The following is a 24,818-nucleotide window of genomic DNA, read 5'->3' as shown; positions in this document are numbered from 1 at the left end:
AATCAACTGGAAACATGGAAAATATGCCAGGATTTTGGCTTACAGGCAGAAAGGGCAACTAGTAGAGAGAGACTATACATGATTTCCTTAAAACAATGACTCAGTTTTTGGACTCCAGCTTTGTTTATTTTTCCTTGCCAAACAGACATAATTATTTAGCTCAAACTGTAAGGTAAAAATAACAAGAGCCATTCTTTCTGTTGGAAGATGAAGGATAGACTTTTAGAGTTAGAGGACACCTTAGGATAAACTAGTCTAACTCCATTTTCTTAGAGAAAGAAAAATTATATTTGGAGCTTCTATGCAAAGTGGGAAAAAGCAACTTCCTTAAAATATATCTGTGTTCTGGCAACATGAGACCCACAATTTATGGGATAAAATGAAACTTGAAAAGTACTTTAGGTTGTTGTTGAGACATTGGAAACTTTCAATATTGCTGGCAGGAATAAAAAGTGGTGTAGCTGCTTTGCAAAAGTTTTGCTAGTTCCTTAAAATGTTAAACAGAGAGTTACCATATGACCTGTAATTCCCCTCCTAGATACGTATCCAAGAGAAAGGGAAATATACAGCCAACATAAAAACTTGTACTATGAACAAATATTCACAGAACATTATTTATGATAGCCAAAAAGTAGGGTAGGGGCAACAAATACCCACCAACTGATGAATAGAACTAATTTATTCAGAATAAAAAGAAATGAAATATTCATCCATGCTGCAACATGGATGAATCTTTAAAACATATGCTAAGTGAAAGAAGCCAGTCACAAAAGATCACACGTTGTATGATTCTATTTTTTTTAAACCACAGCGTTTCTTTTTTTAAAATATTTATTGTATTCATTTGGTTGTGCCGGGTCTTTGTTGCAGCAGGCGTGCTCCTGAGTTGCAGCATGTGAACTCTTGGTTGCAGCATGCGTGTGGGATCTAGTTTCCTGACCAGGAATCGAACCCGGGCCCCCAGCATTGGGAGCGCGGAGTCTTAACCACTGCACCACCAGGGAAGTCCCTGTATGATTCCCTTTATGTGAAGTGTCCAGAACAGGCAAATCTATAGGGACAGAAAGTACATTAGTGCTTGTTTAGGACTGAGAGTGGGGCAGAGGAAGGATGGGAAATGACTACTAACACGTACGAGGTTTCTTTTAGGGGTAGTAAAAATAGTCTAGAATTAGATCGTGGTGACAGTTGCACAGCTCTGTGACTATACTAAGAACTGTTTAATTATACACTTTAAATGGTTGAAACCATATATTGTATGGTATGTGAATTACGTCTCAATAAAACTGTTTTTTTGAAAAACAAGGAAATGAGGTAGAAAAAAAAAAGTACCTTAGGTTGTAAACAATCTGTGGCTTTATCCTGTAACAGTTGGGTAATTATTTAGCACAGCAGTGTTGATATTATTAAATTATAAAGTGAGAGAACTACCTGTACTTAGTTTAACAAGTACATGCTTGATTTTCAGAAGACAAATAATTGTATTAAAAATTGTCTTAATCTCAGTAGGCTCATTAGGAGGAATGAGATAATTTTAGTACTATCACCTACTGTTTCATATATATGTGGACAGAGAGTTATAAGTCTGAAAACACTGTAAACCAGTGGTCTTCTATTCCTCCTCTCATGTAAGTCCACTGAGGTCTCTGGATGGATATCCAGAATTTTCATAGCTTTCATACATTTTTTAGCACTAAAGATAACTCTTACATTTATAATTGTAGACCTGAAACAAGATTTTTTGAACATGTCTGGCTGACCAAGTTCTAAAAGAGAGCATATTTTCCCAAAACCAATGAGCAGCAGGCCTAAAAGCAATGGAATATGCTGTCCTTTTTTCTCTGTATTTTATAAGAGTTTGCTGGGAAACTGATCATAGGTACTGGGACTGGTAGATGCACGCATACTCAAAACTGAAGGATCAGAGTGACTTGTGTGATAAAATATATCTTTGATTATGGCAAAAGGACTACAATTTTTGCAGGTAAAACAATTTGTAGAAACCAATTTGTAGGGCTCTATTAAGATACATATTTAGAATTTCTAACTAGTTCTTCTATGTACTACATCTGATGTTAATATTGGTATCAAACCATACAGTTTTATTGAGGTACAATCAACATACAATAAGTTGCAATAAGTTTAGTAACTATACCATGACATAAGCATACACCTTTGAAACCATTACCACAATCAAGATGATAGACATTTCCATCCCCTCTAGAGTTTTCTCTCTCTGTCATCCATCCCTCTCTTGACCCCTGCCCCAGGCAAACACTGATCTGATTTCTGTCATGATAGATCAGTTAGCTTTATATCAATGGAATCATACTGCATACACTTTCTTGGTGAAACTTTTCTCATTCAGCATAAGGATTTTAATATCCATCCATGTTTTTGTGTGTGTCAATAGTTTGTTCCTTTTTATTGATGAATAGTGTTCCATGGTATGGATATACTACCATTTTCTACCCATTCACCACTTCATGGACTTCAGGCTGTTTCCAGTTTGTGCAATTACAAATAAAGCTGCTATAAACATTTGTGTATAAGTTTTTGTGCGATTATATGCTTTCATTTCTCTTGGGTAAAAACCTAGGACTGGAATGTCTGGGTCATATGAGAGATATAAGTTTAAATTTTTAAGTAACTGACAAACTGCTTTCCAAAATAGATGTATCATTTTGTATTGCAAACAGCAGTGTATGAAAGTTCCAGGTCTTCTACCAACGCTTAGTATAGCCAGTCTTTTTCATTTTAAGCATTCCAATGGGTATATAGAAGTATCTCATTTTGCTTTTAATTTTCATTTCCCTAATGATTAATGATGTTGAGCATTTTTTCACATGCTTATTTGCCATCTGTATATTTTTGGGGAAGAAATGTCTGTTCAAATATTTTGCCCATTTTAAAACTGGGTTGTCTTATTATTGAGTTATAAGAGTTTTAAAATATATTCTGAATACAAATTCTTTATAGGATATGTTTTGCAAATAATTCTCCCAGTCTATGGCTTGACTTTTCATTTTCTCAGTGGTGTCTTTTAAAGAGCAGAAGTTTTTAATGATGTCTACTTTATCAATTTTTTCTTTATAGCTTGTGTTTTTTGTGGTCCTTCCTATATAAGAAATCTTTGTCTAACCCAGTCACTAAGATTTTCTCCTATGTTTTTTTTGTAGAAGTTTTACACTTTTAGCTCATACATATATATGTGGTATAAGGTAAAGAACTAGTTTGGTTTTTTTCCCTGCACATGGATATTCAATTATTCAACACCATTTTTGAGAAGATTATTCCTTCTTCCACTGGATTGCTTTGAAAACTCTGTCAAAAGTCATTTAGCCATATAATGTGTGTCTATTTCTGGACTCTATTCTGTTCTATTAGTCTATTCTTCCATTTTTACGCCAATACCACACTATCTTGATTACTATAGCTTTATAATAAGTCTTGATATAAGGCATTGTAAAACTTCCAACTTTGTTTTTCTTTCAAAATTGTTTTGGCTATTTTAGATCCTTTACATTTCCATACAAATTTCAGAATCCACTTGTAAATTTCCACAGAAAAGCATGCTGGAATTTTCATTGTGATTGCATTGACTCTAGAGATCAATTCGGAGAGGATAAACACCTTAACAATACTGAATCTTCTCACCCATGAAGAAGGTATATCTTTCCATTTACTTAGGTCTCCTTTAATTTCCCTCAGCAATATTTTATAGTTTTCAGAGTACAGATTTTGTAATTCTTTTGTTAAATTTATTCCTGAGCATTTCATATTTTTAATATTTTCAATGGTATTTAAAATTTTTTCAATTTCTGATTGTTGCTAGTATATAGAAATACAGTTGATTTTTGTATATTGACCTGTATTCTGCAATCTTGCTGAATTCATTTATTAGTTCTAGTAGGTTTCTTGTTGATTTCTTTAGAAAAACAATTTTATTTCTTTTCTTCCAATCTATACACTTTTTTTTTTAGATGTTGGGGGTAGGAGTTTATTAATTTATTCATTTATTTTTGCCGTGTTGGGTCTTCGTTTCTGTGCGAGGGCTTTCTCTAGTTGTGGCAAGCGGGGGCCACTCTTCATCGCGGTGCGTGGGCCTCTCACTATCGCGGCCTCTCTTGTTGCGGAGCACAGGCTCCAGACACGCAGGCTCAGTAGTTGTGGCTCACGGGCCTAGTTGCTCCGCGGCATGTGTGATCCTCCCAGACCAGGGCTCGAACCCGTGTCCCCTGCATTAGCAGGCAGATTCTCAACCACTGCACCACCAGGGAAGCCCTCTATACACTTTTATTTCTTTTATTTGCCTTATTGCAGTAGCTATGATTTTCAGTAAAATTTTGAACCTAAGTGGTAAGAACAAATCTCTTTGTCTTGTTTCCGGTCTTGAGGGAAAAGCATTGTCTTTCACCTTGAAGTATGATATTAGCTATAGGTTTTCTGTGCATGTCCTTTATTAGTTAAATAAAGTTCCTCTCTATTCCTAGTTTGCTGAGAATTTTAGCATGCGTGGATATTGAATTTTGTCAAATTATTTTTCTGCATTTATTGAGACAATTACATGATTCTTTTTAAGTCTGTAAAAATTGTGAACTTCATTGTTTGATTTTCAAATGTTAAACTAATTTCATATCCCTGGGATAAACCTTATTCGGTCATGATGTTTTACCATTTTTATAAATTATTGGGTTTGATTTGCTAGCATTTTTGAATCCATGTTCACAAGGGATATTGGTGTGTAGATTGTAGTTGTTGTTTCCTTGAAATGTCTTTGATCTGGTTGTTAGGCTAATGCTTGCCTCTGACGATTTCTACCTTCAAATTGTGTTTAGACCATTTACATTTACTATAACTATTGACAGGATTGAATTTAAATTTACTACTTTTCTTGTTGTTTTCTATTTGTCTCATCTGTTCTTTGCTTTTTCCCTTGTCCTACCGTCTTTTGGATTAATTAGAATACTTTCAATGATTTTATTTTATCTTTATCTGCTTATTAGCAATAGATCTTTGGGTTTTTTAGTGATTGCTCTAGAGTTCACAGTATACATCTTTAACTCATCACAGGCTACCTTACATAATATCACAGTAATTCCTGGGACTTCCCTGGCGGTCCAGTGGTTAAGACTCTGCGTCCTCAATGCAGGGGGCACGGGTTCGATCCCTGGTTGGGGAACTAAGATCCGGCATTCCACACGGCATGGGCAAAAAAAAAAGTATACCAATTCCTGTATAATATAAAGATTGTATAATCATATACTTCCCTCTGTCCCCGCCCAGCTTTTGTGCTATTGCTGTCGTACATATTTAGTTCCATATAGATCACACGATATGTTGTTGTTGTTGTTGCTTTAATCAGACCATTATTTCAAAAATATTTTAAAAGAAAAAGACTTTTATATTTACCCACACATTTACCATTTCTAGAGCTCTTCAATTCTTTGTGTAGATCCACATCCAACTGGTTATAATTTTCCTTGTGCCTAAAGAACTACCTTTTCCATTTCTTCAACTGGTCTGCTGACGATGAATTCTCTAAGCTTTTACATATCTGAAAATGTCTTTATTTTGACTTCATTTCTGAAAGATTTTTGTTGGATTCAGAATTCTACATTGACAGTTCGGTCTTTCAGTACTTTAAAGATGTTGCTTTATGTACTCTGGTTTGCACTGCTTCTGTCATTCTTACCTTTGTTTCTCTGTAATTGTATCTTGTTTCTCTGGCTGCTTTTAATATTCTCTTTGCGTTACTGGTCCTCAGCATTTCATTTTGATGAGCATTGGTGTGTTATATTTTATGTTCCTTTGACTTGGGATTTATTGAGCTTCTTGGATCTGTGAGCTTATACTTTTCACCAAATTTGGGGAAAATTTGGTCATTATTTTGTCAAATATTTATTTCCCCCCTCCATCTTTCTCCTCCCCTTTAGAAACTCTAACTACATATATGCTGGGCTGCATGACATCCCTCAGTTCAATGATGCTTTACTCTTTTATTCCTCCAGTCTTTTATCTTTCTGCACTTGATTTTGAATAATTTCTACTGCTATGTCTTCATAGCAATAGTTTACTAAACCTTGGACTTCCCTGGTGGTCCAGTGGGTAAGAATCTGTGCTCCCAATGCAGGGGTCCCGGGTTTGATCCCTGGTCAGGGAACTAGATTCCACATGCATGCCACAACTGAGAGCCTGCATGCCGCGACTAAAGAGCCTGCATGCCGTGACTAAAGATCCCGCATGCCGCAACTAAAGATCCCGCATGCCGCAACTAAACATGATGCAACAAAGATCCCGCATGTCGCAATTAAGACCCGGCACAGCCTAAACAAATAAATAAATATTTAAAAATATATATAGTTTACCAATCTTTTCTTCAGCAGTGTCCAGTCTGCTGTTAGTCCCATCCACAGTGTTGTTCATTTTAGACGTTGTTGTTTATCTCTAGAAGTTTGTTTAGGTCTTTTTTATATTTTACATACCTCTTCTTATCATGCTTGTACTTTCCTCTACCTTTTTGAAGATATGGAGTATACTCATAATAGATGTTTTAATATCCCTAACTAATTTAACTAATTCTATCATCTGTGTCATTTCTGGGACTGTTTCTATTGACTGATTTTTTTCCTCATTACAGATTGTATTTTCCTGCTTTTTTTGAATACCTTCTAATTTTTGACAAGATGCCATTGTGCTGGAGTTTTTGTGGAATACGAAGGAATGCAAAGGAATGTAAAGGAATTTTACATATTTGGGGGTTTTGTTCTGGGATGCAGCTACATTACTTGAAAACAATTTGATCCTTTCGAAGCTTACTTTTAAGCTTTGTTGGGCAGGTCCAGAACAGCCTTTAACATAGGGCTTATTTGGCCCAACTACTGAGGCAATAACCTTCTGAAGATTCTATTCGATGCACTACATGTTAGGAGGTCTTTCCCCTCTATCTGATTGGAACACAAATTATTCCTGGCCTGTGTGACTCCAAGTTCTGTCCCGTTTATTCTTTTCCAATGATTCTTTCTCCAGACGTGGTAGTTTTCTCACATGCACATACTGACCAGTACTCAGCTGAAGATCCAAGATCTTCTTCTGTGCAGCTCTTTCCTCTGGTTTTCACCATCAAAATCTGATGCTTTCACCTCCCAGATCTTCAAATTCTGTTTCCTCAACTCAAAGGGGTAGCTGATCTCTGTTTGGGTTCCTTCTCCTTATGCTGCAGGCTGCAAAATCTCCTGCAGCTAGGGGCAATCATAGGACTCAGCTTGTTTATTTCCTTCCTGAGAAATCACTGTCCTGCACTGCCTGCTATCTGCTACCTGAAAACTATTGCTTCACACATTTTGTTCAGTTTTAAAATGTTTTTTAGGTGGGAGACTAGGCCTGGTCCCTGTTATGCCATCCATACTGATAACAGAAGTGATACCATAAATTTTTTATTTCCTAATATTTTCTTAATTAAATAAACAATCCACATTAAAAAATTTCTGAATCATTTCACAAGATGGAGGAAGCTAAAGAAGTGGGAAGCAGAAAAAAAAAATAAAAAAGCCTAAAACGAACAACTGAGAAATGAGAAAAACAATCATCACACTTTGCCAAAATATAGTACCAGCTAAGAGTTAAGCAACTTAGGTAACACCTCAAAGGCTTTTAGAAAACACATCAAAAACTCTTTTAGTCATTTATTATATCTTGATTTTACAGCTTCAAGTATCAAACACATTCTAGGTCTAGCAGCGTTTTAAAAACCCATCGTACAACTGCAATTTTGCTCATAAGTAAAATTTGACAAATTAGCTTAATTATGGAAGTCATTGAGCATAAAACTTAATTTTCAAGTAGTCACTTGTTACTATAATGAAGCCAAAACCAAGTAGAATCATTTTCCAGCACAAGTCACAGAACGACAGAGCAGAGACAGCAACTCAGAAGAAATTATTTTAAAAGAAAAATTTCAAAATGAAATAATAAATACATTTTTTCCTGTGAGATTTTAAAAAATGACCTCAGATGAGTTATCTCACATTTTCCAAACAGAAAAATAATCACCTCTAGGTTGACAAAAAGCATGGAAAGCTTCAAACAGTTTTCATATGGGGTGGTGCAACCGAAGAGGGACTATCATACAGTGACCTCTCCAGTAGGCATTCCTGGATCGTAATCACCAAAAAGCTGTATGGTCAGCATTCCTGACAAATGGATGAAACGAGCCCACAAGGCTACTGATGAAAGTAGAAATGCTACTATATAAGGGTGTCAATGGGCCAGGGATGTGATTATTATCCTCCACTAACTGCCCAGGAATAAAACATGTTCTGCTCCTTTTTCAGGCTCCTAATGATCCCCACCTCTTGGATTTCACACCTTTGTGTAATTTCTTCCCATTGTGGGTGGACTGGACCTAGTGTCTTGTTTCTAATGAATAGAATATGGCAAAAGTGATGTCCTATCTGAGATTACATTACAATACACCATGACTTCCATCTTCCTCTCTTTCTTGATCTCTTACTTACTCATTCTGATGAAGGAGACTGCCATGCTGTGAACTGCCCAATGGATAGGTCTAGGTGGCAAAGAACAGAGGGCAGCCTCCAGTCAACATCCAGTGAGGAACTGAGGCCATCAGTGCAACACCCTGAAAGGAACTAAATTCTCCCAACATCCTCCTGAGTGAAATAGAAGTGGATCCAGGTCTAGTCAAGCATTAAGAAGACTGTAACAACAGCCAACACCTTGACTGCAGCCTTGCCAGAGATCCAGAGTCAGAAGACCCAACTAAGCCATACCCAGCTTCCTAACCCATAAACTCTGTGAGGTATACTTAAAACAGCTGTTATAAATATGCTCCATACCTTCAAAAAGGTAGAGGAAAGTACAAGCACGATAAGAAGAGGTATGTAAAATATAAAAAAGACCCAAATCAAACTTCTAGAGGTAAACAACAACAACAACAACGTCTAAAATGAACAACACTCTGGATGCGTTTAACAGCAGACCAGACACTGATGAAGAAAAGCTCAGTAAACTTGAAGATACAGCAATTGAAATTATTCAAAATGAAATGAATCTGTGAGATAAATGTTTATTGCTTCAAGCCACTAAGTGGTAATTTGTTGTGCAGCAATAGATAAAACTAATACAGATTCCATTTGATAAATGTTAACTTACCCTTAGCTCAAATCTCACTCAAAGAAGAAATTAATATTCATTTGAGATTTATTCCTTACCCAGTTAAGGTAGTTATTGCCCAGAAAAATCTTAGAAACTTGCCTAGAGATTGTGTCATGACCTCACTTCTGAGTTTAGAAATTAATCTTAAAGAACTGTAGTTTCCAGTCACACTTTTCCATTAAAAAATCATGAGGCGGGGCTTCCCTGGTGGCGCAGTGGTTGAGAGTCCACCTGTCGATGCAGGGGATGCGGGTTTGTACCGCGGTCCGGGAAGATCCCACATGTCGCGGAGCGGCTGGGCCCGTGAGCCATGGCCGCTGAGCCTGCGCGTCCAGAGCCTGTGCTCCACAACGGGAGAGGCCACAACAGTGAGAGGCCTGCGTACCGCCAAAAAAAAAAAAAAAAAAAAAAAGAAATCATGAGGCTTTTGGACTTCCCTAGTGGTCCAGCAGGGGTAAGACTCCACGCTCCCAATTCAGGGGGCCCAGGTTCAATCCATGGTCAGGGAACTAGATCCCTCATGCATGCCGCAACTAAGAAGTCCGCATGCTGCAACAAAGAGCCCGTGAGGTGCAAATAAGACCCAGCGTAACCAAAATAAATTAAAAATAAATAAATATTTTTTAAAATCATGAGGTTTTATTTTTACAAGCCATAAGTATCTAATTAGCTCTCCACTATTCTGAAAAATAGTATACTCCTAACTCTGTAGTAACTATCTTCAATTCTGGAAATAAGTACCCTGCAGTAGAAATTATCAGAGCTGTGGATTTTAATAGACCTATGTATTTAATTAAACCATTCTGTGAAAGCTCAACTGGAGAACAGACAATTCATCTGACAGTTTTCATAAATAGTTAATTTAAGAAATTATTCTCTGGCTTCCCTGGTGGCACAGTGGTTGAGAATCTGCCTGCTAATGCAGGGGACACGGGTTCGAGCCCTGCTCTGGGAATATCCCACATGCTGTGGAGCAACTAAGCCCGCGTGCCACAACTACTGAAGCCTGCGTGCCTAGAGCCCATGCTCTGCAACAAGAGAAGCCATCGCAATGAGAAGCCTACACACCGCAACAAAGAATAGCCCCCGCTCGCCACAACTAGAGAAAGCCCACGTACAGCAACGAAGACCCAACGCAGACAAAAAATATATATATATATAAATATATATATAAAAGAAATTATTCTCAAGCTCGTGGGTACATAGATGTTTCATTAGTCATTATTTTTAAAATCTTTATGTTTTATATGCTCTTTGGTGTATATATTTCATAATAAAAATGAGTTTTTAAAAATCTGCCTTTTTCTGATATTAAAGACTTTGGCTAAAAGTTCAAGTTTAAAGGGTACACATGGTAGTCATCTGGAAAAAGATAGGGCTTTCTAAGCTTCCATTACGTTTAACATATTTTAATTAATGCTCCTAAAATTATGTAAGTTATCAAGTTACCAAAGATCAGTTACTCAGGTGCCCTGGAGTTAATTGATCCTTTAATTGGGGATGATAAAGGGTGAAAAACAAAAGTTAAATAGAAGTCCACAAAATCAGAAAAAGAGAAATTACTACTGCAGTTACCTCCTTTTTCATCCTCTATAGGCTTAAACACCTGCCCACATGGACTGATGCTCTGCCCTTTCTCAAATGTTCAGTCAGAACCCCAAAGGCTAACTTTGACACTGGTATTATGAACCCCTCTATGCCTTTATTAGTCACCTGCATTTTAACTATTACTACTAATATCCAACTACATCATTCATTGAGAACCAGTAATGTGTGCTACCACTTTATTTTTTTTTTCGTGCTACCACTTTAAGGTTTGGAATTAGATTAAACATGCAACTCTGTTGAAAAATCTGGTTTGTTTTATAACTGGATGCCTTTAGAACTTTTGTTTATAGTACTTTTATAAATTAAGGCCATTTTTATTCTTTAAAAATTATGTCTATTTTTCATTCATTCAGCAAATATTTGTAAGCCTTTTACTGCAGATCTGGAACTGTTCAAGATAGGAATGCAGCAGTGAACAAGACAGACAAGCTCACAGTCTTTATATTCTACTAGGGGGAGGGGTGGGAGTGGTGAGTGCTAGACAAGCAAAATAAATCACTAGTTGAAATTTTGCTTCACATAATATTTTTCAATTGTTATTTTTCCATTGTTATTCCAGGATTACTATATATACATATATATATTACTATGTACTTCTTAATACAGGTTTGTAATAAAGCCACAATACACTTTGTCCCCTTTCCTAAGTGTGTCTTAGGTTAAACCACACACATATGACACCTATATATCATACAATCAACATCTTAAATAATAGTGTTGAAATTTCTCAATGATAGGTTGCGCTGCACTAAAAATTAAGATATATATATATACACTTAATGCCATACTCTTTAAAACAGGAAGGGATTACTCCTCATCATGCATATACTCAAATCAAGTTAATGCCACTTGGTTTTCTTTTTCTCTTTTTTTAAATAAAAATTACATAGTTTACAATTAAATTAAAAAAAATACCCTAACTTGGCGTAGACCTGATCTTTCAGTTCATGAATACTTAATGAAAATGATGAAATAATGAATAATGAATTTGTTATCTTTGAAGGGGAGAAGATTCAGGTAAGAAAGACCCATACTGTCCACTTGTAGTAGACTGCTTAGTATTGCACAGAGGCATTAAGCACAAGCAAACTGGAGATGAAAAGAACCGCCCCAAACTTTTCTCCTCTTTGATCTGCTGTATTGTAGCTCAAGTGACAAGGGTGTGATACCACCTTAAACACAAGCTTACCCTTCCCCGCCCAAACACCAAGCTGGCAGGGTAGAATGGATAGAGCATTGTGTCTCTTTCCTTGTATGACATACCAAGAAGGAAAATCTGTTATACAGTTTCTGCATCTTCAAAACAAATCAAGTTTTCAAAGAGGTATTGTCACTCCTAGAAAAGTTTTACCCATCAGCATAGAAAATCCTCACGTTGTTGGTAGGAGTGTCATAAAAGCCTTAAAATGTTTAAATACGTAACTAAGCAGTTCAATTTCTAGGAACTTAAGAAAATAACCTGATATTTACAAAATGATTTACCTATGGTAGTTAACAATGGTGTTGTTTATGTTTAAAAATTGTTAACAAACTAAATGTCTAATAGCAGGGATTAAGTATAGACCATCCATATTCTGGAATTGACAATCAGATACAGAAGAATATTTCAGGATGTAAGTAAATATTCACAATATATTGTTAGGTTAAAAAATGTTACAGAGTGTTACATAGATAAGATCCCCGTTGTATCTGTGTGTGTTGATGGCTGTATGTAAATGAAATGTCAAAATGTGTATGCCAAAATGTTAAAAGTGATTATCTCAGGGGTGGGTATTTTTTTCTTTCTTTCTGCTTTTCTGTGTTTTTCAAACTTCTAAGAATGAAAAGCTGGTATTCTTTATGTCATCAAAGAAAAGAATAGTAATTTTTTTCAAACGATGTTCTACTTTGCTAAAATCCCACCATTCTCATTTGGAATTGTTCTCTCCTGTCATCACTTTCTGAGTGTCTATTTATTGTCTGTACCTTTTTAATATCATCTGTCAATGTCAGATATTTATCATAGTTTCAAAGTTATAGGATTATGAGTTCTAATTCATCTCACCGTATCTCTCTATTTAACAAGTGTTTGCTAAATTAAATTGAATACACTTATAACGATAACTCTGTGACAGTTGCAAGCTGGAACTGTGCCTAATGGGGACTTGGGAGTGGGTTATGAATTAATATTATGCCAAATGCTAGTAGCAAAGCCACAGGCATGATATATTTGTTTGCAAAACAATATTATGAAGATGCAATGCTGCAGGCCAGGAAGAGATAGAAAATGTTCCAGAAAGGAGTGTGGACACTGGGAAGCCAACTGAATATGAAAGCGTTGGGGCTCTACTCAAGTACAAGAAGAAATGTACTTGCGATGAGGGTCAAAGAAGCCTTTCCTGCCCTGTTTACACCCCTCCCTCAGAAGACATCTTAAGAAACCAGGAAGCCTTTATTTATTTCTTTTTTGCTCCTTCCTCCCTCTCTGCCTCCCTCCCTCCCTCCCTCCCTTTCTTCCTTTTTAATCTTTTTTTAGTTATTTATTTTCTTAGACAACTGTATAGTGAGAACATTTTTTCTTTCCCCCTAGCCCAAAGGTTTAAAGGTCTCAAGCATGTGAGTGAGTGAGCGCTTGCTCTCTGGGAGAGTACAGCTCCAGGAAATCAAGACCAAGCACAACCCATATGCACCTGAGGGGTGATGGAGCTGGGTTCCCTACTCTTGGGAAATTAATATTAAAATGCCCCTCTACAAGTGGAATTACTAAAAAGATAAGACGATATGTGGTTTAGGGGAGAACAAGAGTAGTGAGAGTTACAGGTACTCATAACAGAGGGCTATGTGATGGTCCACAGCCCCAGCAGAGACATTTGGGGCATGATCAACAGACAACTTTCATCAAAAAGCAGACAGCTACAACTTTAGGGGGCCAATGCATTGGCAATGATAAGAGCAGCTACTTCCATTAAGGGAACATAGAAACTGAAAGCTGCAAATTACACTTTTTCTATTCAGTGCTTTGATTTCCAGCAAGTCACGTGTTTATCAGATTTCTCTTTATTTAAAAACTGGGTAAATACTTCTTTCCTACCTTACAGGTGCCTCCTGAAATACAGTCAACATGAAGCTGCGTTTCAGCTACTTTTGTTTTTTAAGAATAATCCCAAATCAGCATTTTTCATCAACCACATTGGACCAGATTGAGAGAGAAAGACTAAAGTGTTCCAGTTGCTTTGTTCCCCTTTATGACCAAGCAGGAAGTTTCAGAGCAAACCTCCACCTCTCAGGAAGTGTACGTCAAACTGAGTATTGACATCCTGTTTAATATAGTCTTAAATTTTTCCCTCAATTCTAGATACTCACTATTTGAATTAAAATGTTCGAGTAATCTGTCCTGAAGTTACGTTTCCTTTGACTTTCAAAAGACTATGTATATCTGTCCTAATCATAAATGGAATATCTCTATGGCTAATAATGATAAAAGTTAAAGTTTTTCTTAGTATTACATGCCTATAGTTATAACTCTATTTATAGCCCTATTCCCTAACCCTTATTCATTTGATCTCTCAAGTAGGTCCTTATTAACCACGTTCTGAGTCATTAGTTATGCAGCTTCTACACTAAAAACAAGCAAATAAAACCTTCAATGGAGCATCCTGGGGCTTCCCTCCAGGACATACAATGTAATATTGGAGTGAGAGAGGTAACAGGACAGTGATTCTGGATCTTCTAGAAACTGGCTGTCTGACTTTGGCTAAGTCCCTTAACTTTTCTGGCTTCAGTTTTCTCACCTGAAAATGTGAGGGATGGGTTAAATCTTTTGTACATCCTGTGAGATTGCACTATGGGGAAGTGGAAATCTTTATCTCAGATACTGTAAAGTCATACTTCTTAAATTTAAAAAAAAATTGATAAACCATAATGGAAAAGAATATTAAAAAACAATGTACATATATATGTAACTGACTCACTTTGCTGCACAGCAGTAATTAACACAACATTGTAAATCAACTATACTTCAATTTCAAAATTTTTTAAAAAACATATTCTAAGTGTAAGCCTCAGGATAAATATGGTTTTATCTTCCTAGATGTATTTATTAGGATTCGTTATGACTGCAAGTAATAGAAATCCAAATGGATCTTTTTTATTTTTATTTATTTATTCATTTATTTTTTGCGGTACGCGGGCCTCTCACTGCTGTGGCCTCTCCTGTTGCGGAGCACAGGCTCCGGACGCGCAGGCTCAGAGGCCATGGCTCACGGGCCCAGTCGCTCCGCTGCATGTGGGATCTTCCCGGACCGGGGCACGAACCCGTGTCCCCTGCATCGGCAGGCGGACCCTCAACCACTGCGCCACCAGGGAAGCCCATATGGATCTTTTTTAGATAGGAAGATGAATTTATTATAAAGGCATAAAAGGCTCTTGCAAACCAAAGGACGGGAATTCATCTGCACATAAGGAGCCAGGAATGTCCAAAGGACTCTCCCTCTCCTGTGTCTCCTGCTTTTCGTACATCTACTTCATACCACCTTTTCTCTGTAGACCAGGTTCTTCTGCTACCCTTGACTACACAATGGAAAACAGGACACTCTGGAAAGCTCTTGAAATCACAAGGTATAGGCACATGAAGAGAGACAGCTCCCAGTCCAAATGCCATTTTTTCAGGAAAAGGCTCTAATTCCCTCATTAGGATAGATGCCCACACCCCTGGACTAATCAACTGCCATCTAGGTTTGGGACCACTTAGACTGAACATAACAGCTTTCACCACAATCCTGAGCGGGGGGAGGAGGGAAATTTCTAGAAAGGGCATATAAGTAGAAAATTCAAAAGATGCTCACATACTAAAATACTACTTTACACAATAGAATTTTATTTTGAAATAATTATAGATTCACGGGAAGTTGAAAAATCAGTACAGAGAGTTTCCACCCAGTTTCCCCCAATGGTAGCATCTTACATAACTGTAGTATAATATCAAAACCAGGAAACTGATTGCACATTGGTGCAATCCACAGACTTCACCACTCAGACTCAGATGTCACCACTTTCACATGCATTCATTTGTATGTGTGTATAAAAAATCTACGAGATTTTATCACATCTTTGTAGATTTGTATAACTACCACCATAATCAAGATACAGAACTATTCCCTAACCACAGAGATCCTGTTCATAAAAGCACAGTTCAATGAATTTTCATGAAGTAAATGGACCCATGTAATCCGATTCAAGAAACAAAATCACCATCACCTCAGAAGACCTCATCATACTCCTTTTGAGTTACTACCATCCCTTAAGAGTGAATCACATATCATGTACTCTTTTGTATCTGGCTTTTTTTGCTGAACATTATGTTTGTGGCGTTCATCTATGTTTTGTGTTACTATAGTTCACTCATTCTTCCACGAAGCTACATTTTTTTTTACAATTTTCTTAGGATATATGATGTACAATAAACTGTACATTTTAAGTGTATAATTTGATGAGTTTTGACATATGTACATACCTGTGGCAATACCACAATCAAGATAATGAACATATGTATTCTGGCAAAATAGTCCATGAATTTTTAAAGCTAAAAATGGGACTTGAAAAAGATGAACATCTTAGGGCTACACTGGTTTCCAGATCTTTTGTGGAAAGTTGAGATAGTAATATTTACTTTTCTCTATTGTTAGGAGGATTTTAATGAGAAAGATTTATATTACATACATTCTATCAAAAAACAAATCTAGCTTCACAAAACCATAAAGCTAAATAATTATTCTAAACCGCCTCCTAGAGTGGTTCTGTGAAGTAATGTTATCTGTGACTGCCAGAGACAAATGAGAAATCCCGACGTGAGAGCAAAACCAAAATTTACACACAAACACACACACACCCATGCACACGTGTGTGAAAGAACTAACTGGACCAAATTTCTGGATTAACCAAAAGGTCAAAATCCCAAACTGTAGGTATAAAAATCCTGTTTAGAATGATATAGACCAAAGAGGATTTGTTAATTTTGTATACATATAAAATTTAAATAGCACTATTCTTTTCTTAAAGGTGTACAATGTTTATGTAGCTGTTATAATGAATGGTTTTTCACATTCATTCACATATCCTCAAAACTTCTTGGTAACCTTATTTAACTGACTTGGCGCATTTTGTGGAGGGGATATAAAGAACTCAGACTAAAGTTTAAGAGCAAGTCAAATGGGTAAACATGGAATAGTTCTTCATTTCTCTTCATTGCTTAAGTCATGAAGAACTATCTCTTCAGCTTCAGACCAATTTTGCTCTCCAGAGACAATAAACACCAAACATCTGTAAAGAAGATGTACTAAATTAAGTAAGTGAAAATCTTTATACATCCTCTTTTGTTCTGTTCTCTTCATACAGATGATCTGAAAGGTAATGTTTTCATTTATACAAACGTTTACTGAACTCCTCCTGCCCCAGGTTCTGGGGATATAAAGACAAATAGCACAAAGTTCTATGCTCAGAGAGTTTATGCTCTAATAAACACATCTACCTAGCATTATAAGAGAATAAATAGTCTTTGCATTTTAATTAAAAACATGGTGCTATACATGCCAGAGGTTTTTAAAGTTTTTCCTTGCTGAAATATGAAATATGTTATAAAAACTAAGAAAAACAAGTTGAAAAATCTAAAAAAATGCAAAGACATCTCAATATCTAAAGAATCGAGGATTTTTTTCTCTATATTTTTTTTTCATAAAATATAATTATTAGAAATGTCTATGGCATCTTATTACACAAGTGTCTCTCTCTCTGTATGCAAGTTATTAATGCTGCCCTTAGCAGCTAGACAGAAAGTTTGCTAACATAGACAAATTTAAATTAAACCAGTAATTTGGATGGTACTATCAAGTTTTTAATCATTTAACAAATATCAGTTGGAAGTCTACCATGAGCAAGTTTTCCCAAGAGGAGAATAACCATTTCCAAAAATCTTTCTCATTTGACATTTAAAAGTCAGTTTTTAAATTAGTCTTTGTTCAATATCTATATATTCTTATATTGTGGAAACAGACTAAATTTACAACCTCCACAAATGTTTAAGAGCACCAGTACCCAAACCAAGCATGTACCTAATTGCATCTATCACACTAAAAGTCTTTCACCAGATTATTTATTAAAAATCATCAAAATTGTAGATTATGCTTCTGTTGCCATATTTTCTTAATTATTGGTATGAGTATAAACTATTCACATGTAAAAATAAGGATTTTTTAGCCTGGAAAGTGATAAATTGTGATAAAAACCTATTCACTGTTGGTTGTGTTGGTTATATATTGGTAAGTCTATTGCCAGTATGTACTTGATCAAAGATCCCTATGCTTCAGAACAAAAAGGTTCCTATTGCTCCTCTAGTCACCTTCTAACTTCTTTGTAGACTTGTAAGGAAGCTAAGTAAATAAACAATTAAATTGAAAATAATGAAATTTATTTATTTTGTACTTAATCATTGATACAGCCTCCACATATACCATCTACCCCATTCCTCTCACATGATGAAACTACTCTTTGTGTTCCTTACTGTTAGTCTCTGAGGAGTTGACCGCACCTCACAACCCAGCCTGGACCACGAGGGTTTCCAGATGAGGCCATTCCTGCTGTACATCATCACAATGATTCACAGCTGAGGAACTGTAAGGAAGAAGAGAGGGATCAAATGACTGTAAAGTCAGAACAAGACAATTTTCAACAAGGGAAGGAAAATATAGTCTGCATACTGTATTCTGGAAAACTTAATATTCGTACCAGGAAAAAGTCTAGAATGTATTTTCCTAGGTGATTTGAGAGCACTTAAGGAGAAGACGTTGATCACTGGCAGCCAGCCTGAGTTTACCAAAAATAACTTAAGCTACACTAACTTTATTTCTTTTTCAGATAATATTGGTAGATTGGTGGTCAAGGAAAATGCTACATGAAGAGCATAAAACATTGAACTCCTTGTGGACAAGATGAAAAACTGTGGCTCAGATTACAGTGCAGTTAGATCTTGTTTGAAGGACTTAGGCCCAAGAAAGCAGATAAATGTTCTCTTGGACGAGTCATTCAGTTATGCTGCAAGGCTCTGTTATGGGCTCCATCACACTTAACTTTTTTATTAATGATTTGGATAGGAACTCACATGTAATTAAGTGTGTAGATCACATGTAGTTAAGGATTATTAATTTGTTCATTGACATTAAAGAGTTATTTGATAAACCTAATTGTAAAAGGCAGTATTTTAGTTAAAAATCAACTTTACAGTTATAGCTCAGGTAAACATGTCCTTCAGTAGCATTTGGAAAGGCAACAATTTAATAGACTACAATCATGGGCTTTGTTAATTAAAATTCAGTGCTTAGAACCAGAGGAATATTGGCCCTACCTATTCTTGCTTGATCAGGTCACACCACATTTTCAAATAAACATTGATAAAACAAAGTTTTCCACAGGAGTCCAACCAAGATAATAGGATTTAGAACTATATCCTATTAAGCTGCTGCAGAAACGGTTTTGTTTGGGGGATAGGGGGTCAATATATCTTCAAGTATCTGAAGGAGAGTTATGTGGCAGATATTAATATTTGTGACTTCAGAAGACAAAGCCTGGGTCAATGCACAAAATGTAGGCAAAGTTTAGCTCAGTATAAGAACTTTCTAGGGCTTCCCTGGTGGCACAGTGGTTGAGAGTCCGCCTGCCGATGCAGGGCACACAGGTTCGTGCCCCGGTCCGGAAAGATCCCACATGCCGCGGAGCGGCTGGGCCCGTGAGCCATGGCCGCTGAGCCTGCGCGTCCGGAGCCTGTGCTCCGCAACGGGAGAGGCCACAACAGTGAGAGGCCCGCGTACTGCAAAAAAAAAAAGAAAAAAAAGAAAAAAAAACAGAACTTTCTAGCCATTAGGATGTGGGCTACTTTGGGGGGTGTAGTAGACTAATGGCCCTCAAAGATGTCCATATGTTAATCCCTGGAACCCCTGCATATGTTGCCATACATGGCAGAAGAGACTTTGCAGATATGATTAATTTAAGGAGATTATTCTGGATTATCCAGATAAACCTGGTGTAATCACAATGGTCCTTAAACAATGAAAGAGGGAGGCAGAAAAATCAAAGAAGATGTGATGATGGAAGCAGAGGGCCAGAGACAAAGGAAGATGTGAAGATGCTATGTTTCTGGCTTTGAAGATGGAAGAAGGGGCCATGAGCCAAAGAATGCAGGCAGCCTCCAGACACGGGGAAAGGCAAGGAAGTAGGTTCTACCCTAGAGCCTCTGGAGGGAACTCAGCCCTGCCAACACTTTGATTTTGGCCCAGTGAAACTCATTTTGGACTTCTGACCTCCAGAACCATAGGACTGTATTTTTGTGTTGTTTAAACCACTAAATTCATGGTAATTTGTTACAGTGACAAGAGGAAACTAATGCAGGGGGTAATGAGTTTCCATCATCACAGGTACAGCAGTAGAGCTGGATTTTTTTTGTTCTGGGGAGTTGAGATTTGTGGAAAGGACTGAACTAGAATGATCTATAAAGTCTTTTTCATATGGATTGAGCTCTCTTTTTTCATTTTTTGAATATTTTCCCACGACTTAAACTATAACCTCTCCATGAGTAACACCCAAATTCATAGCTCTAGTCCTAATTTCTCTTGATTTCTAACCCCACATATCTCATTTGCTGACATTTTCATTTGGATATCCTGAAATCCCTTTAAATCCAATATGCCTCTAGAAAGAAAAGATGCAGGGATTGAGAGTTTAGAATGCAGAGAGGTAAATGTGGTCTTTCCTTGAAGGAGGAACAATAAAGCTAACTTGTCTTCCATAAATGAACAAAATTGAGCAGAATCCACGATGAAGAATTCTGATGGCAAAATTTCAAGTGCTTTTATGCAGCAAACTATATAGAGGCTTTTTAACCTCAAAGGGAATAAAGTTAAAGATTTTTTTTCCCCTTAAGTTATACTTCTTTAAAAATTATTGAAATATTATGTCCTTAACAAAAAAAAATAGACTAAATAATATCTGGACCTGATATGCATGTCTCTAGCCATCTCTCTCAAGGCTGAGCCTGGTGAAATGGTGACGGCTAATAAGCATGAGTTAAAGCTGCAGCGAGCCATGTACTATAGTGGTTTAGAGCATAGGCTCTGAGGTCTGCCTGAAATAGAGTCACAGCTCTAATATTTATTGGATGAGTAACCTTGGACAAGCTGATTAACCTCCTTTGCCTCAGTTTCTTCTATAAAATGCAGATAAATTGGTTACTTCATAAGATTGTTATAAAAATTACAAGAGATAATACAAATAAAGTGCTTAGAACACTGATGGCACATACCAAGTGCCCAATAAATATCAGATTTTTTAAAAAGGAAGACAACTGTGGAAAGCTCTTGACATCAACCCAAAGGGAGATTCTAGTTTCCCGGTGCCATTCATTTGCATACAAGATTTAATACAAGGATACATTGGCTTTTGCCCATGGCAGCCTGACTCATCTTGGTCCCTAATTGCTGCCCTGGTAAGGCATCATTTTTGGTCTCCTAATTTTCTGGCTCATTTTGGTAATGACTTGATGTCAACATTCTCCCTGACATCCCAGTGATTAATGCTGAGCATACCACAACTCCTTTCTGGTTCCTACCCTACCTGCTCTACTTTGGCTCCACCTGTGCTTCAGGGCTTTCAGGAATACGCCACTCCAATAGCTCTCTACTGCCTTCACCTTTCATCCATTCTAATAGCTGCAACATTCTAGCTCTGGCTTCAACTCCAAAAGAACCTTTGATGGTTTTGGCAAGTTGTTATTAAAGAGTTGAGGACTTCCCTGGTGGTGCAGTGGTTAAGAATCTGCCTGCCAATGCAGGGTACAGGGGTTCGATCCCTGGTCTGGGAAGATCCCACATGCCACGGAGCAACTAAGCCCGTGCGCCACAACTACTGAGCCTGCACTCTAGAGCCCATGAGCCACAAATACTGAGCCCGCGTGCCACAGCTACTGAAGCCCACGCGCCTAGAGCCCATGCTCCGCAAAGAGAGAAGCCACCGCAATGAGAAGCCTGTGCACCGCAACAAGTAAAGAGTAGCTGCCACTCGCTGTAACTAGAGAAAGCCCGTGCGCAGCAACAAAGACCCAACGTGGGCAAAAATAAATAAATAAATTTATTTTTAAAAAAAGAATCCCTTTATTTAAAAAAAAAGGTGAAATTGAGTGAGGAAAGGGCTTTGAATATGTGTTTGTGTGTCTCTATGTCTTATTAAGATATCCAACATATGTCATTAGTCATTAAGTAGGTCATACTTTAGGACTATTATTTTTTTAATAGATATGATAGAAAAAATTGGCTAGGTTATAGACTAATCTATATTCTCTTATCCAAATCAGAGAATATGCTAGCCAGTAAGCCCACACAACCATAAAACAGGCACCACCATCCACTTGGTGGCACCTAAATGTCATGGCTCACAGAAAATAGTAAATTTTCATAAGGTTGGCCTTACCAAAATTAAAGTTATAGAACAAGATGACAAAAAACCATTTTAAAGTGATGTGCAGTGACAAATACAATGATGTAGAGAAAAGGAAAAGTGTCAATGTTGATTATAAAGATAAAAAATAGAAATAAGTGGTTCTGGGGAAAAAATGGCTACAGTGTAAGTTGGGTACAAAACACAAATTTGTTGAAAAATTAATATTTATATAGCACTTTACAATATACTTTTTATATACTCTACATCATTTATTTCTCATAACGGTATTATAACGTTGATGCTATTCTTATTCTTATTTTAAAGATGATGAAATTAAGGGGGGGAGAGGTTAGGTGATTTGCCCAAGTCCGCAGTTTAAAAAGAGGCAGAACCGGGGCTCAATTACGTTTGCCCTGATTCCAAGTTTTTGACTTTTCCCGTTATTATCACGCTGCCTTACTCGTACATGAACTACATTTACATGTGTTGAAGAACTTAACTATCTAAATAATCTTTTAAAATCTCCCTACTTAGGAATCTTCAAGAAGTGAATACGTTTTCTATGATTTTGTCTGTAAGCAGCCTTTTTAGGCATAATCATCCTGAAGTTCTTTTCTGTTTTTTAATTTTTGATTATCAGTCTACTTCTCACTAAAGTTTATGACTGATGATATCCACCCCACATGTACCTATTAAAGGAGGAAGCCCGAGCATCTGCTCTGAAAAGGTATCGTTCAATCAAAGGCAGTGCTGTGTAGGTGACCGGGGGTAGGTAATTTTCTCACTAGGTCATAACCGTCGGACCAGGCCACGATTCATAACCTCACGAGAGGCTGGATTTGTAAACGTGCTCAGGTCCGTTCTGCTTGCCGCCACCTGTATCCCCATCCCTGTAGCGACCCAGCGACCCAGCCTCCCTTGCTCAACCGCGACCTGCCCCACCTTCTGAAGCTCTGCTGGGAGGAAGAGCAGAGTTAAGCTTCTGTCGTCCCGAGTGTTTTTGCTTTTGGCGGGAGACACTCCAAGTGCTGTCCGCAGAAATCCTGTCCTGAAAGATACACGGTGGTCTGAAGAAGTCTGCAGGTCTCTTGGGGCTCACAGCCACACTCCAGGGCCGGGCCCCACGCCTGAGGGCTCGCCCTGCGGGAGCTGGAACAACACAGCCCGGCAAACCGCCACGGGGTTATTCGGGGTGGAGCGCTGGCCTCTGCAGCCGAGCGGCGGCTGCGGAGGAGCCGGGAGACGCGCGAGCCCCGCGGCTCAAGAGCGGCCGCCTCCAAGAAGGGCAGAGAGGATGGGAAGGCCCGCGGCGGGGCGGCGGACCCCGGGGAGGATGCGAGGACCGCGACCAGGGCTACCCGGACGCGAGGGGTGAGCGCGGGCCCGGCGGGAGGGCGGCCGCGCCGCCCAGCCGGGGTGAGTGGTAAAATTCCCGGGTTAACGCTGAGCAGAAAACAAAACGGATCTTCTGCAAACTACCAAGAAATGCCTTTATTCCACAAGAGCATCAGAGGACTCTTCTAGACTGCGTTTCTAATGATAAAAGTCCTTAATGGTAGCTGAGGTCTTAACACTACGTGTCTCCAAACCTACTGGTGAAGACAGCGCTCATCTCTAGAGTTGACTCCTCTTCCTAACAACCCCTGGTGATATTTTTGTTTGTTTGTTTGTTTAAATTCAGCCCCTGGTCCACTTCTTTTTTCCACACACCTGATGTCTTTCTTTATAGGCCCCTAAGACACTGTGGTGTAGAGTGTAGTCAACCTACGAAATACAATCAACAAAAAATGTCTTATTGAATTAAAATCTACTTCTTAGATTGCCCACAGTGTAGTCATCTTATTAACAATATGATGTTATATATAACAGGTTTAAAAGAGAAGGTAGGATGTAACTTACAATCCTGTTTATAAATGAGAAAAATAAATGTTACTAAAAGGCCTGGTGATATCCAGCTGCAAAAGAATAAAGTTGGGCTTTTAACTTACACCATATACAAAAATTAATTCAAAATGGATCAAAGCCCTAAATGTAAGAGCTAAAACTATAAAACTCTAAGACGAAAATATACGGGGAAATCTTTACAACATTGGATTTGGCAGGGTTGTCTTGGATGTGACAACGACAGCAGAGGCAGCAGAAGGAAAAAAATAGATAAATTGGACTTTATCAAAATTAAAACCTTTCGCACATCAAAGGACACTATCAAGAGAGTGAAAAGACAACCCACAGAATTAAAGCAAACATTTGCAAATCATATATGTGATAAGGGATTAATATCCCAATTATATAAGAGCTCAATAACAACAACAAGAAAAAACACAACCCAATTTAAAAATGGGCAAAGGGCTTGTGTGGACATTTCTTTAAAGAAGATATACAACGGCTGATAATCACGTGAAAGGTGTTAGTCAGTAGGGAAACACAAACCACAATTACAATAATATACTACTTATACTACTTCACATCCATTGGGATGTCTATTATTATTATTTTATTTATTTATTTATTTATTTTTTTGTGGTACGTCGGCCTCTCACTGTTGTGGCCTCTCCCGTTGCGGAGCACAGGCTCCGGAC

General features: G+C 37.6%; 1 long non-coding RNA gene across 1 annotated transcript; it reads right to left on the bottom strand.

The window, feature by feature from the left end:
- Nucleotides 1–16,999: 16,999 nt before the first annotated feature.
- LOC102976239 (uncharacterized) lies at nucleotides 17,000–23,275 on the bottom strand. Its single transcript, XR_448082.3, has 3 exons — nucleotides 23,182–23,275; nucleotides 18,317–18,426; nucleotides 17,000–17,079 (listed from the first exon to the last, which is right to left on the bottom strand). It is a non-coding gene; the product is annotated as an uncharacterized lncRNA (long non-coding RNA).
- Nucleotides 23,276–24,818: the final 1,543 nt, after the last annotated feature.

This window comes from Physeter macrocephalus, chromosome 11 (genome assembly GCF_002837175.3).
Source record: "Physeter macrocephalus isolate SW-GA chromosome 11, ASM283717v5, whole genome shotgun sequence".
Taxonomy (NCBI): Eukaryota; Metazoa; Chordata; class Mammalia; order Artiodactyla; family Physeteridae; genus Physeter; species Physeter macrocephalus.
Note: the sequence above shows the minus strand (reverse complement) of the source record. Positions and strands in the feature narration are given on the sequence as shown.